Genomic DNA, 332 nt, shown 5'->3' with positions numbered 1-332 from the left:
ATCATTAATGAAGACGTTTTGACTACATTACCGTTGCTGTAGAATCGGGACAGGTTTTATCGTTTTGGAGAAATGTAAATGAAAGGGTACACGTAAATGCTTTACGGGGTAGAATGTCGTTCGAACCTGCTCAAGTAAAAATTTTTCCTTTGAAACAGAGCTGATTCTGGGCTGAAACTCCACTGAATGTGTGGAAACTGCCATGAAACAACCTTGTAACTGCACTGCACTGCCTTGTCCTCAACAAGAAAAAGGGCACTTAACTGAAACTCTGATGCCATTCTCCCTTGCAAGTCCATTGCATTTGAACTGCTTCTCCCTTGCAGCATGTG

This window comes from Ischnura elegans, assembly GCF_921293095.1.
Source record: "Ischnura elegans chromosome 13 unlocalized genomic scaffold, ioIscEleg1.1 SUPER_13_unloc_1, whole genome shotgun sequence".
Lineage (NCBI taxonomy): Eukaryota > Metazoa > Arthropoda > Insecta > Odonata > Coenagrionidae > Ischnura > Ischnura elegans.
The sequence above is the reverse complement of the archived record's forward strand: the minus strand, read 5'-3'. Positions refer to the sequence as shown.